Genomic DNA, 15,399 nt, shown 5'->3' with positions numbered 1-15,399 from the left:
CACCAGTATCTGCCATACACCTACCTCCTACACTTTGAGCTGATAGGTGAAGAACAAGCAATGTCTGCAGTATACTTCTGTTGTTAGAGAATTAATAATAAAAAATATGGTTTGCTAAACTTTTAAAAGAAGTTCACTAATGCTGGCAACAAGAAACACAATGGATCAAGTTTGCAGTCAACATTGAAGAAACAAGAGTACATGTCCAGAGACAAAACATGGATTGTAAAATTACAGAAGCAGGGAAGCTTTTGTCTGCATCTCCTCAGCATACCAGAGCCACACCACCAAAACTAATGAAACCTCATCCACCTAAGCTGCATAACATCATCTAGACCAGAAGCAACAAATATTGCTATACTGTTATTTTGTCACTGTCAGCAAGGGAACTACATTTGATAGAAAATGAGATGACATTTTCAGGGTTTTCTGGGAATGTATTTTCATCACTAATCAGTATTATTGACAGGTACCCAAATTTAAAAAATTTGTACTTTTGATTGACAAAAAGTGTCATCAGCGCTTCCCTAAAGATCACTTCAATTTCTCAATGTGGGCATTCGCAATTATCAAATACCATAAAATAAAGAGTGAAATAACAAGGCCGACACATGCTGATTACATAAAGGATTTCATGCTAAACTATGCGTAAAGCTGAGCTGTTACTGTTGATGTTAGAAAAAAAAATGTAGTCATTTTGAATTAAATACCTTCAGACTCATCATCTGGTTGCAATGTATGTACACACTGAGGATACCTCAATATACTCAGTGGTCACTTTATTAAGTACAGCTGTTCATCATTTGTTAACGCAAATCATCCAGTCAGATAACAGGAACCTAATGTTTAGGCATGTAGACATGGTCAAGATGAAATGTTAAAGGTCAAACTGAGCATCAAGAAAGGAGGAGGAAAGGTAATTTAAGTGACTCTGAATGTGGCACTGTGGGGCTGCTACCGGGATTTTCCATTTCTACGGTTTGTAAAGAATGGGGTGGAAAAAAAAATCCAGTGAGCAGCAGTTCTCTGAAAATACCTTGTTGATGCCAGAGGTCAGTCAAGAATGGCCAAACTGCTTCCAGCTTATAGAAAGGAGACAGTAATTCAAATAAGCACTCATTAAAAGTCAAGGTCTGCAGAAGAACATCTGAACACAACACATTAAAACAAGTAGTAGATGGGTTACAATAGCAGCATCACAGTTTTCCCACTCCTGTCAGCAAAGAACAGGAAACTGAGGGCACAATTCACAAAGATTCACCAAAATTGGCCAATAGAGGATTGGAAAAACCTGATTTTGGGTAAACAACATGAAAGCATGGCTATTTTTGACCTTGTAGCACTGTTTCACAATAGCGATTGTGGTGTAATGATGTGAGGGATATTTTCTTGGGACATTTTGGACCTCTTAGTACTGAGTAAGTATAATTTCAAAGCCACAGCTTATCTGAGTATTGGTGCTGTCCATAGCCATCCTTTTATAACCAAAGTGTAACAATCCTCTGATGGCTGCAGGATAATTCATCATATCACAAACCTCAAATCATATCAAAGAACATCAAATAATTGCCTTGAACATGACTCAAATGGCCTCCGTAGTCACCAAATCTCGGTCCAATAGAGCGCCTTTGGAGGGTGATGGAATGGGAGACTCACGTCACAGATATGCAGTGAGGAAATCTGCAGCAACTTTGTGACACTATCATGTCAATATGGACCAAAAATCACTGAGATAGGTTTTTGGCACCTCATTAAATCAGTATTACAAATAATGAAGGCAGTTCTGAAGGTCCAACCCGATATGAGCAATGTGTAGCTAATAACGCGTTTGGTGAGTGCATGTCCAGCCAATAAAATCTAATTAATGGAAGTAGCCAATGTTTTTCTGTTGTGCCACATAATTTCTGTCCTGTTTGCTACAGAGCTGAAAGCTAAAACAGTTATTTTTAATTTTGTTTCATAAAAAAGACCTCTTTGTTTCCAGTGGCACAAAATGAAACCAGCACAATCAACAAAAGAAATATCAGCAACAGCTATCAGACAAACTGGAAGTGATATCAGCACAGATCTTCACAATCAGTCCCTAAAAATTCATTTTAAAAACCCTGACAGTTCAAAAGATGGAGAGAGAGAGAGAAAGGCAGATCTTTTGGAAAGAGCTGAAAGTAAAGTTAAAAAAAAAAAAAAAAAGCTGCAATAGCAAAGCGAGAGGTTGATTTTCTACATTTGCTGACACTACTATGAGTGCATATCTTATCATTGAAGGCAATTGAAAATGATGATAAACTGTGATTAAGGTCACAGTTCTGCAAAACCTACTCTGAATAATGAAAGTTTATATAATCAGGATTTTACAGTACTGCACCCAGGATTTTCTTGCGTGGGCGAAACCTTGTATGAGTTTGATTTCCACAGTCGTCATTACACTGTCCATTTCTTATAGGCGCAAATTACACTATGCCTCTGTACCCATGCCGGTTTTCATTACATTACCGATGCAACACACAAGAGCTGAACCACACAATCACCAAGGAACATCGTTAAAAATGTTTTGCTAGAATCTGATAAATCGGAGGTTCTCACAATAATAAGTGCCAGAAGAAAATCCCCATTTTGATTACCATTAATTTGAATACCATAAATGCATGCAAAAGTCAATTATTCAAACATTATGCGAATGAAAAATGTTTTGTCCATTAATAATCTACATGAATAAAATGATGGTAGAAAACAGTGCGGCTGAAATATCTGACTCTAGGTATATCTTCAGAGACTTGGAAAATGTAAGTGTGCGATATGCACTAGTTTACAGTGTAACTTTAAAGAAATTTCCTGGACACAGTTTGAACATTTACTGAATTAATTAATAAAAAAAAAATCTTTATTTTAAACAAAACCCTTCAAGCCTACAAAAGATTTTTAATGAGCCAAAAAAAAAAGTCAACATAAACTGTGGGTAGATGGCTGGAAGGTGTGAGTCTGTCATTAATTCCTCTTTAATTAGCGTAAGAAGAAAGCATAGTTAGTTGATTACTCTGATCCCTGCCCTCTTTCAACCATCTGAGAAATTTATCATTGCTTCCCCCTCAGAATGACAGCTGAATTATCACTTAGCTCACTGAGAGACAGCTCATTCCAACACGTCAAAACAACCATGTTAGCCGCAGCCGGCTCGATCTGATTTCACAGTATACTTGGTGCTCCTACTTAGTATGGCAAGTAGCAATTTCATTACGAAGCTCTCGCTCTGTCTCTATCTCTTTCTTCTCACTGATGTCCTTAACCAATGACACCCTAATTCATTCTCTGCCCTATTTCCATGGGCCCAGGGTTTCGTCACTGATGCATTTAGGGTGAAGAGCCTCTTCTCCAGGGCCGAGCCATCGCTCACAGACCTTGGAGTCTGCCCCAGTATTACGCATGCTATTTGCACAAATTGCTCCATTTGTGTTTGAATATGAAATGCCTTTCCTGAATATGAGTGGAGACCATACCTATTCCCTGAGAGAACATCTGAGATGTGAGAGATATTTTATTCTTAAGTGAGATTGCTTCTTTCTCTCCCTCTTGTCGATAGCTGTAAAGAAAATTTAAAGAATTTTACAGGTCAGATTGTATTAAAAAAAAAAAAAAAAAAAAAAGAAGAAAATCTAGTTGGTGGTGCCAGATTGTTATTTCTCAGTTGAATTCCCTTGTTCTTACTCAAGTTAGACAAAAATAAATAAATTAATTAAAAAAAAAAAAGCATCCCTAAATGCCATGCATGAGCAACAGAGCACCAATATGTGACTGGCTACTGGAATATATAAAAATCCTAAACTCCTTTTGAAAAGAAAACAGATGAATCAGTCCTCTTTATATTTTTTTGTCTTGAATAGAAATGGCTCTTGTCTATAATCTCGAGAAAGCAGATGAAAACGATCATTAATTTTAACTTTTCACATTTATTTATATTGTTTCCTTATTCCAAATGAAACAAAAACATTCTCTGAATTGCTAAAATATGGGGCAGGGTAATTTTATGTTTACAGATTAGAAGACAAATGTACTGATTATGTGATCTTAGCTTGTTATCAATTTGCAACGATGAATGAGTTAAGTGAAACTCAGTGCCTTTTATATGTGGAACCCAGGTCATGCACTTACTGTAACTGGCGTTATATGCAATTTTTGTTATATTAACAATATAATGTGTATTTACAGTAGATCGGAAATAGCATAGCATCAGTAACCAGAGGTGCCCCCTGCCACCAGCGGGGGGCTGGCCTGGGGGGCTGACAAACTTATCCTACAGCAGTGGGAAAGTATGAAGTTTGAAATGACAGCAGGAGAGACTGCATGGCAGCTTGATTTTATACACCGTGGCAATGAGACTGAAAACCTTTGTCTGTCGTCCCCCCCCCACACACACACACACGCACACACACACACGCACAGAAATATAGTATATACATACAAAAACAAAATGCCTCAATCAATGCTCAATCCCAGGATACAAGCACTAATGAGATTATTCTTACTAATGAACACTTTGCACATTTGTGTACCACTAGTCAGTCAATAATATTAGCTGGATCATCAATGTGACAATATTAATCTCAAGCGACATCCATATAACTCACACAGCAGCTTCTACTATGCAATATACCAGCTTTTTTCTCACTAGAAAATAAATTCTTCATCTACTGCAGCTGAGCATACTTTCAAAAACATGTCTGCCGTTCAAACATGGAAACCGCACACAGACCAGGAAGATCATCCCTCAAAATGAAGTCCATAAGTAAACTCCTGGAAAAAACAAAAAACAGCTGCAGAGTTCCCTCCTAAGTTCAGCAAGGACTAAAATATACAAATGAGTTCAAACCATTTGAAATAGGAACAGCTCGTATGGGTAGGGAGGGGGAATGATACAGCAGAAAACATTTACAAGCTCAAAGAGGCAGATGCGATTAAATTTGCAAAAGAACATGCACAGGAGAAGAGCTTTTTTTCAGATGAGGCCAAAATAAACCTACATGACTCTGATGATAGAAAGTTTGTGAAAGTCAAAGGAAAAAAAAAGAAAAGGGAAAGAATTTCAACCAGACAGCAGGAAGACCTACACTACATAGGAATGTTTGGAGTTTTTCTTACAGTAATGATGGTAAACTTAAATTTGTTAATGTCAAGTGGACATAGGAAATTAAAGTAATCAACGAAAAAAAAAAAAAAAAAGATTACCAGATGCCCACTGAAAGAATATTTTTATCATAGAAAATCAAAGTGTCGTCCCAGAGCTCTGACCTAAATCCCAAAGTGCACATATGGGATGCCATGGAGGGAAAAAAAAATGTCAGACTGTTCTGTGGATGAATTAAAAGCTTTGCTGGCTGAAACATGGAGGGAACCTTCACCACAGCTATTACAGTAACTGATTGATTTCACGCCCAGACATTTCCCAGTTCAGCAAGCTAAATAATAAACATGTAAATGTGATATTTAGTGAAGCCACTGCTGGGTTGTCCAAACAGTCTGTCTTCATGTTTTTTTTTAAAAAACTAACAAACTTGTTTTTGTGAAATATACTTTTTCCAAGTTTGATTTTGTTTGTCTTTCCTCAGAATATAAACCCCTTTTTTCCTTTTATTAAAGCTATTAAATTCCTATATTTTTGAGTATGTTTTGAGCTTACTTTTGGAACTGCAGTAGACATGCTTATTTTTCCAGGGTGTTGTTATAGCACTGAAACTTGTAGGGGAAAATACATAATATGCAAAAGATGGGGCTCCTCAATCTATCAAAAAGTGCACTGCAACACAAAACATAAAAGAAATTCAGCCAGATTAACAATCACTCATGGTATTGCAAGGTATTACAGCAAGCCCCTGTCACAATGGTGGCAGAAAAAAAATAGATAAGAGTACAGCATCTGCAGCTATAGGATTATGGATACAGAGGATAGCAAGGGAAGCAAAACCTAAATGTGTTAATTACACGCAATACCTGGACTGCACTCACCAACCAACCACGACCCAAAGAAGCTGGCTGTCTTTCACAGCAGCCACAGGGAAAATCTGCAGGAAATTATTGTGATGGCAGAAAATGTAAATTTATATTACTTTAATGGGGCATGTGAGATGGAGGAAGAAGCAGCTGTACACTGACTGTTATTAATGTCCAGCCTTCAAAACATGACTGTGAATGATAAATCTGAACTTTGGTATAAAAGTTGAAATGAGGATTCCCTGGAAGACTAATGAGTCGAGTCTACCCACCTGATAGGCCGAGAGTTGTAATTATGAAGGAAACCTTGATAGTATCTCACGTAATTAATCAATGCTAACAATATACCAAAAAATGACCTCTCTTTGCCCTATCTGCCATTCTATCAGAACCCATGACCTTATTGCATTACATATGCATGATTCTAGTCCCCCTTTGACTCCACCTTAACCTTCAGGTCTTATAAATAGAAAAAAAGGAAACCGATTGTTAGGTTTACCATTATTGCAGCTGTTGTACTGCTCTCTTTTGATAACTGGCTTGCCAAACCGTTTTACATTTAAATTTGTTGAATAATAAATTATTCACTGACTTAATTTCAAAGTAAGGAGCAAATATTCCTGAGAACAAGCAACCCACCTGCCTAGCCATGGGTGCCATTCCCCTCGCTGACTTGTTTTTTAAAATCACATCCATGACAGGATTCGTATTAATCTTCATGCATTTCCAAAGGCTCCTGAGATCACAACAAGTTTTAAAAATAGATTTCTGTATATATACAGTCACTATGACAATGATCAGATGATTTGGTGAGTCTATGAGGTTATTTCTGGAGACTTTTCTCACTGGGACATGGCTATATAGCAGTTTGTTGAGATCACAATGTCTGTCACAGCAGCTGCAGCGCTTTTATGTGCTTTCTTGTCGCTAACAAAAAAGGAGTGGATGTGGACAAAGAGCTTCAGAGAAATCTCAAATTGCATATTGAATTCTAAAAGCACACCCTCAAAGGCAGAATCCTGGCAGAGCCCACTCGCTCACGCTGCCAAAACCCGGACAATGGTAATTGCTTGTCATATCTAGAAAATTATGTAGGAAATACAAATGCCTTATTAAAACGTTTTTTAAATTCTATTCAAGCCAATTTGATTCATTTTCATCTCATTCTACCCTGGCAAAGTGCACTGATGTGATTGCCACCTTGATTCCTTATAGACTCAGTATTTTAATGTTGTCTCATTTATTTCATCTGTGCCCCGAGCTTTCCAACCTTTGCCTGAAATTTGTTTTTCTGTAATTTGAAGAGCTTTCTTCCAAAGTGACAAATCATCTTTTAACAACAATGAAACCAAAGGTAGGAGACTTCTGAAAACTGAGTGTGAAAATACATCTCACAGATGGGATTCAAGCTTGCAAATGAGGCATAAAGGGCGCTATGATACTGTACGACAATAAGTTATTAGATAATCTGCCAAGCCTGGGTTTTTCAGGTACATTTAGCTTTTTTGGCTGCTCTTGTAGTCTCTGTACAACATATGCCTATATCTTAGTATGTGTTAAAGCAGTCTTGTAGAGACAAATATTCTGCCAGGAGGGTAGTAACACTCCATCCAGTGTTGGAGTGGCATTTCTGTCCTTTAGCGTAGGCTTGAAAGGTGGCCTGGAAATGTCGGCATTTCACGCTGTCATTTTCTCTGAGCTTGAAGATTCATTCTAGACCTTGAAATAGCAGTTTGACATAGTCACAAGATCCACTTAGCAGTTTGAAAGTTTTCAGTCACATCTTGTGGCCTTCCTCATCAGATGAGGTTGTCCTCTGCTGGCACACTTGAGAGCAGTTAACTGCATAAGCATGAGCAGAAGATGAACACAGTGAAGTGAATCATACCACATGCCTTATGCCAGTTTTCCAGACAGTCAGTGAGTTTGAAGGTATATTAATCGAGACAGCAGAGGGAAAAAAAATAGATATGTTGTTCGTATAAGGATATATAAGAGTTCTCAAATAATGATCTCTCAGATGTGAAATAGTGGCGACAACGATCGGTGCAGCAACTGGCCAGAATTGTGTGGAGACATTTTATAGACAACCCAAAATGCCAAAAGTCTCAGATCATAGACTTTTCTAAGGATTTCACCAGCACTTTGAAAATGTGTACTGTCTTTCTTATGCTATGTTGTAGTAACAATGCTATAGTGCATATCAGATGCTCATCATCATTAGAAAACTATTGTATCCCAGTGGTATTGGTACCTGGCACCTAATTTTGTTTTTTGTGGCACCCTCCCCAACTCCACCCCCCTTCACCATGGAAAGTGCCTTTATGCAAGCAAGTTGCAGAACCAAATACTTATAAAAATGCATCTGCAGATTATTTACAGAAAACTTGTTGAAATCTACGACTTCACAGAGAGCAGAAGGTTTTCGAGGTGGTGTTGACCTTCCCCTGAGCCTGTTGATTGAACAAATGATACTTTCTCCCTAGTAGCAACTGTCCTCATGACTCATTGACTGCACATTTTACTGTCAACAACATGGCCACCACAATGACATGCAGTCTTTGCTGGAGCTATCATAGCACTCATTTATCATCCTGACTCATATTCACCAATCTGACAGTAATGCAGCAGTGGGGTAATGAACTCAGTGTTACTTTTTCCACTGAGGGATTCGTGCAAACTCTGTTGTGTCAGAAACAACCACACACAAAATGAGTAAATACCCTCTTTGTCACCAGATGTAAGTCCAACTTGAACAACTTTGTATCTTTTGAAATGCCAAGGTTACTGGCAGTAATAACATTGTCCCGCAGTAATCATAATATTGTTTTGAAAAGATTTCCTCAAATTCTTTATGACACCTTAGAAGAGATTTGATTCTACAGTTTTGGTGCAGTGAGAATTGGACTCGTGCTAGAAAATAATGACATTAAATCTAATTATACTTCTTTGATTTTCGATTGCAGATGGTTCAAAACCCAGAAGCAAGACATCTAACAAAGAAGAAAAAGCAACACATCACTCCTGTTTTAGATCAAGCGCACAGTCCACCTGTGCAATACAGAACTGAGTTAAAAAATGTATTATTTGTTTTCAAAGCCCTCTGTGAATAAACTCCAAAATGTAACTGAATTTTTTGCCTCCAGGTCACTGAGTTAATCCTCCCAACAACTTCTCTCAATGCCAACTTCTCACCTACAAACGAAAGGTGACTTGGCCTTTGCTGTTACCCTGTTCCTGTTAGGCTCTGGAATAGTCTGCCATGTCACATAAAAACCTGCCCAACAACTGACAATTTTAACTCAATTTTAAAGACCTGCATATTTTTCATTGACTTTTAGTGAAGTCTGTGATGCCTCGTGGTTTTGTCAAGGACAGATTTTCTTACCGCTCTTTTATTTTGAGTGTTGTTTCTATTGCTACATTTTATTTATGTACTTACTTTATTTGATTCTCTTTGTAATTTTATCCCAGGGTTTTACACTATTTTATTCATTTATCACATTTTTTAAATCATTATTGTAATTTTTGCTTTGCTTTTCGTCTCTACTGTATTTATTTCAGTTCTTATGGACATCTGGAAAGCAATGTGCTGCTACTTTTGGTTGTTGCTTTAAATTTGCTATATAAATAAGACTGACTTGACTAATTATCCCTAAAATTACAAAGTAATTGAACCACTCTGAAACAACTACATAAGGTAGATTCTAACAAATCAATAGTATCTCTCACAAATGAATAATCTCTAATTGACACACAGTGTACATCTGGGAATGATGTTGGGATATAAAACTATTTAAGCATTAATGTGTTTACTCAGTCAGAGAAATGTGACCTGACAGAGTCTTATTAATATTTCTACTTCCCTAGGGGTATGCAAATACACCTTGTCCTCACCAAAGTCTTTCTGAAGAGCTTGCTCATTGAGATCCAAGTTAAGAGAATATATGCAGATGTGTGTATAGTTTTTACATTAAAAAAAACAAAAAAAACAATATTATAACACAAATGTGTGTGTGCATGCTTTGGAGGTAAGGAAGACAGAAGGAGAAAGACAGGAAAAGAGAGCTACTCACAGAGGCATATAATCTGAATTCAAAAGCAATCATTTTTGTTCTCAGCTCATAAAGCCGTCCGTGGTTGATGTGTAAGGCAGTAAAAATCAGACGGATGAAGGTAAAGAATAGATGTGAAGTTTTTGCAGTGATGCTTACAATCACATAGCAGCAGTAAGTATCATCTAGGAGTAGACCTCCACTGAGAAAAATGTAGAGCACAAACAGTATGAGAAAGACAGTATTCGATTACACATAATACTAAATGCACTAATTGTGGACCCAGTAAGGATAACTCTTAACCAGAAGAAATAAACTATTTGTTTAACAGATATTTTTGACAAGTGAAATGTGCTGTCCACAAACAATTAGTGATTGATCAACTGATAATTAATGCATAGGATAAAACAAGCAACTGGAGAAAAAAAAAACAGTAAGTATGCTGGGACACTTTAGTGTTACACAAAAACTGAATGAGTAAAACCAAATTTCTGCTGAAATAATAAATAGCTGTTTATTCTAACGTTAGAGCAAGCAAAAAAGTATCAAGCTGGATGTGTATTTTACTAAATAGGAAAACATTACAATGATACAACTCAAGCTCATTTAAGATTAAAGGAAGTCAGAGAAAAGCTCCTAAACAAATACGTACCTATGCCTGCCAATTCTCCTGGTACATCTTTTTCCACATAACCTATGACAGTTTTTAGGCTCTGTCTGCAATCTGGCTTGTGTGTGTGTGTGCATGTATCCAAGCAGCCTGCATGACCTAGTCATAGTAAGTGTTATTCAGAGTGCCACTGTCAGTCCGTCTTAGTCTCTGGAGAGGCTGTGTGCCCTCCTTAAGCCCTTCAGCAGTATCTGCAGGCAAGCTCAACATGGCACTACAATCCACCTTTTGTCTTTGGCTTTAAATCTTTTTGGTAAAAATTATCACAGTGTGAAACTTTGGTCAGCTGCTAATCGTATCGGAAAGTAGATTCCTAACCGATCAAATTTAAATTCATGACCATTCAAAAATTGTGAGATTTATGATGCAACTCATAACGTTACTTGAAGATATTCTAAATTTGTATCGAAGTCTATAAAGGTGGGTGTGATTTTAGCAAAGCCTGTTTCGTTTGATTGATTTGATTAAGTCTTCAATGACAAAGTGAACTCTTCGCACGGTAATCTTTATTGCTTCTACAGCTTAATGAAATCATATTTCACAGAGATTTACGATGTAACTCAGTGAACTTACAACATTAAATTATTCTTTTTGGATATTCTCATTAGGTAGGATGGCTCTGTGAGTGTAGTCTACCTAAGGACAGCATTTCAATGCATTTTAAATGATTTCTTGTGTCAAACAACTTATGGCAGGGCAATATTTTTTCTTAGGGTTAATTCATAGAAAAGACGATATTAAAGAAGTAAATACTTTCTTAATGTCCAACAAGGCCTGAAAAATATAAAACCATTTTGGGTGTGACACAACATTTTTAAAAACTTTTAATTAAATATTAGACATATAATTTTTTTTTTAAAGCTTAAACCAAACTGGTTTCTGTATACATGCTGGTATTGGTTTGTGTGTTCTATCTTTGTTAGCACTGACCACCTGCATACCCAACTCATCACACATACAATTTCCCAGTCACAATCACAGGTTAAATTACTGTTTCATATTAGTTATCATGTGAAGGTTTAAGTGTGAAAATAATGCTCTGAGTTTTACATTGCCTCTGTGAGGGCAGGGTTTGTTTTTCCCAGCGATTTAATGGTTTTCTTGTCAACTTTGAATATAACGTTGTCATTTATTCTGCCCTCCTCATGCATTATACTCTATGGCTAACCAAATTCTGTCACTACTCCTACTCACTTTGCCAGGTATTGCCACCTGTAACTTCTATTAATTAGTTCAACAGTGCAAAACACATGACAATAAGACCTATATTTCCATTTTGCTATTAAATATACTGGATATTCTGCTAATAACTGGACAACAGTCATATCTAACCTCATCAACAGCTGTCTTTAATTACATCAGTTAGATTTACCTTCTTCACTTTCAAGACATAGGCACTAATTGATTGCTGACTCTATATATCAAATATCAAACATGTCTGTTAACAAGTGCTTAAGCTCATGTCCTAATAAATACATCTGTAGTAATGCACTAGGGAACCTCTACTAAAGAGCATTTAATTAGCAACCAGACTTATCCGCAAGCAAGCAGCTACTCTCTTAGCGGTATAGTAAGACTGTGAAAACACCCCTGAAATGGAGACCCTTTGGGTTCAAAATGAAAGTTACACCTTTTGAAAAGTGTTGGCTGCAGTGCTGAAGGTACAGTGTTTACTTGAAGGTGAATATCTGGCACCTTTATGTCTTTTATGTCTTACTACTGCTCTGCTAGCAACTAAAGCAATAATAAAGAGGTTTTGGGTACAGCACCTTCTTTGCAACCCATTTTAACAAGTGACAGCCAGCAACCTCTAGGAACCCCTCCACCAACCAGCCATGGAATAAGGAAATACACATTTTTCCCCTACGACTGGTGATTGTATCATATCCAGTATGGTGAACAAGTCTCAAGCAATGTGTGTATGACGTATACGAAAAAAACTTCTATTACAGCTTTTTGAGACCACAATGATGAAAGAATTTGCTTAAATTTTAAATCAGACATTCCAACAATTTTTAACAGTAAGAAAAAAAATCTCCTAGGCCTTTTTTTTAAACCTCCTCTTGCATTTTTTGAACTCTTTTTTTCCTCTCACCAACAGACTCAAAATCTGATCATCTTATTGTTTTAAGGTATCCAAAGAATTAATGGCACATCTGTTGTTTTAATTATTACACAAAGCTAAAATCCTCTCATGTTGTTTTGTTTTGTTGCACTAAACCAAAAGCTACAGATACAGATTACTTGACTCAGTTAATGTAGGAGATGACTTTGAACACATATTTTGCTTTACCACCCCTCCCACATTTCTCCTTCTCTGGGCTTCCTCCACTCCCTTTTCACTTTTTCTCCTCCCAACTTCCTCCCCAGTCATTTGCTGCTTATTAGGGAGTCTCTCTGTCAACCTTGTCCCATCTAATTCTCACCCAATTACAATCTAAATGAACCACAGGACTGCTTAACTTACTTTGCCTCTTCCCATTGTTTAATTTGTGACGGTAACAAACTCTGATTAGGCCTTTGCAAAGGTTCATAAATTAAGCACTCAAGACCGAATTAATCACCATTCCCTGGGAAGATAAATGGGCAATATTCAATTTTTCCCCCATATGAATCCCACTGGCAAAAACAACATTCGGTGAAAAGAACACAGAATAACATATTTCCCAGGCAGTAACATTTTGACCAGGGATGGTTTCTGCATCACCAACCAGTAAAAATGGAATTTACTGAGAATTTGTGTCTAAACTTTGGGAAATTCTTCACATACAAAAGCTTTGCACAAAAGCTAGTAACATCTGTGTTTCAGCTGTACAACTGGGCCAATTTGATTAATGCCACTGTCTGAACCTGAGGTATGTAGACTCCAAACAAACAGGTTTGCAAGTGTGTGTGTGTGTGTGTGTGTGTGTGTGTGTGTGTGTGCGCGCGCACACACATATATGGATGGAAAAAGAAGGCCAAAGATTACATCAAATGATGTGAAGTAGACAAGGGGGGCAGGTAGTAGTGTTGGGGGTGGGGGTAAACTTAAATAATGAAAAATCTAAAATGAAAGAAGCAACCTGTCAGTAGTGAAAAGAAGGCAATCCCAAGGAGCTCTGTTGATCATCATCCAAAGAAAAGGAGAGCAAAACAAGAAAATTAAATGTAATTGCCTGATTTCGACAGCTGATTTAGCTTAGCAAACAGAAGTGCAGAAGATAATTAGTCTCAAGAGGAAAATCAGCACACCCTGTGCAGAAAAAAGCCACATTATGTCTGCTGACTTCTTTGAGTTTTTTACTGCTTCCTCTGGTGACTATTATATGACTTTTTACACCTCGAAAATTATGTTCCCACACAACTAAACTGAAAAATGCTATTTAACAAAATGTTAAATTGCATTGCAATAAGCACTAAGCTGATAATGTAGTTTAGTTGTTTCTTCTTTTTATTCCTTGCTTGAAATTCTGCTGCCCATACATCCATAGTCTTAATAACTTATCTAATTTAGTGTATTCCAGTATTAATCTGGACTAACTGAACAAACTTTCAGTGACAATTAAAATGAACGAGGATCACCCAAACTATCAATATTAACTTGCAGCTTTGTTAACCCAGCGATATCGTAACATTAACTTATTACTGTCCTTACCACGCAGGTTCCTTGAATGCCTCCTATTGTCAGCTTATTTGAAGAATCTCTAACCTTGGCAAAATCGTGTTAGGTACAAAGACCAATTTATCCCTACTAACAATTAGTGAACTTTAGAGTGATTCTTAGGAATTTGGCTGTTTTTTTCTTTTTTTTGGGGGGGGGGGGGGGGGGCTTCATTCATTTCCATGTGTGTGAGAGACAGAGTGAGATAGAGAAAGACCAGGAATTACTGAGCTACATTAAAAACAAATAAACAATCAATCTGGTGGTGGTGGCCAGTGCTGACTGTGTTGGGCCTCGACAATAAATCAATATAAAATAAACACTGACCCTAGTCACTAAATATAATCTGCTCTGGCAGACATTAATTTACCAATTCTTTATCATCAAGCAAAGGGTTTTGCTAACTACTGTAGCTACAGTGAGCTAACTACCTAGCTAGTGTGAGTCATGGATAGGGTCAATTTAGTCAGACTAGTAGTGACAAGGCAGTAATGTTTCGGTAAGGTTACCACAACATCTTAAAACAGATCTAATAAAGGTTTACAGTATTTACAGTATCAGGTAGGTTTGTACACAGAGGGTTGACAACCTGTGTCATTGTGAAAAGTTGGTATACTCTGTTCTTTGCTATGAACAAATTAAGTGTCTGGTTGTTAATGTATTCAGCTAAATAAGTGGTTGTCTTGCAATTTTAATAAACAAACTGAAGAAGAATTAGAATGTATCAGAAGACAATAATTTTGTCCTACAAGGGAATATTCCTACTAAAATGATTAGCCAAAAAGTAAAAAATGACCAACCAGAAAAGAGCTAAAATGTAATCTCCTGCCCACAAAAACACCAATAAAGCAACATAGGCCTAATTTACAAAGATGGGCAAACTAACACGAGGCCACAAATGCAGAAATCTGCTAATGCGTTTAAAGTTTTCAGGTGATCTACTAACAGTGCACTAATTTATAAACAAAAACCCAGCAGTTGATTTCAGTAATGACCAATGCAATCTACCAAGAGCATTACAAAAATAATAAACATTACCCTCTGTTTGT

General features: G+C 37.0%; 1 protein-coding gene across 1 annotated transcript in view; it reads right to left on the bottom strand.

The window, feature by feature from the left end:
- Positions 1–15,399, bottom strand: part of fstl4 (follistatin-like 4) — a 213,864-nt gene that overhangs the window by 171,077 nt on the left and 27,388 nt on the right. The window lies entirely within an intron of this gene.

Source organism: Pelmatolapia mariae, linkage group LG10_11, assembly GCF_036321145.2.
Source record: "Pelmatolapia mariae isolate MD_Pm_ZW linkage group LG10_11, Pm_UMD_F_2, whole genome shotgun sequence".
Taxonomy (NCBI): Eukaryota; Metazoa; Chordata; class Actinopteri; order Cichliformes; family Cichlidae; genus Pelmatolapia; species Pelmatolapia mariae.
Note: the sequence above shows the minus strand (reverse complement) of the source record. Positions and strands in the feature narration are given on the sequence as shown.